We start from the raw sequence: 562 nt of genomic DNA, 5'->3' as shown, positions 1-562 counted from the left end.
CCTTTCCTCTCCCCACAACAGACACCTTGCGAGGTAGGTGGAGCTGAGAGAGTTCTGAGAGAACTGTGACTAGCCCAAAGCCATCCAGCAGGAATGTAGGAGTGGGGAAACAAATCCAGTTCATCTGATAAGAGCCTGCTGCTCATGTGGAGAGAGAAACCATACCCAGTTCTCCAGGTTAGAGTCCACTGCTCATGTGGAGGACAGGGGAATCAAATCCGGTACTCCAGGTTACAGTCTGATGCTCCTAACCATTACACTACATTGAAGAGAAGAAGAAGAAAAGTTTGGATTTATATCCCCCCTTTCTCTCCTGCAGGAGACTCAAAGGGGCTTACAATCTCCTTGCCCTTCCCCCCTCACAACAAACACCCTGTGAGGTGGGTGGGGCTGAGAGAGCTCAGAAGAGCTGTGACTAGCCCAAGGTCACCCAGCTGGTGTGTGTGGGAGTGTACAGGCTAATCTGAATTCCCCAGATAAGCCTCCACAGCTCAGGCGGCAGAGCGGGGAATCAAACCCGGTTCCTCCAGATTAGATACATGAGCTCTTAACCTCCCATGCC

This window comes from Sphaerodactylus townsendi, linkage group LG14, assembly GCF_021028975.2.
Source record: "Sphaerodactylus townsendi isolate TG3544 linkage group LG14, MPM_Stown_v2.3, whole genome shotgun sequence".
NCBI lineage: Eukaryota > Metazoa > Chordata > Lepidosauria > Squamata > Sphaerodactylidae > Sphaerodactylus > Sphaerodactylus townsendi.
This window is presented reverse-complemented; position numbering follows the sequence as displayed.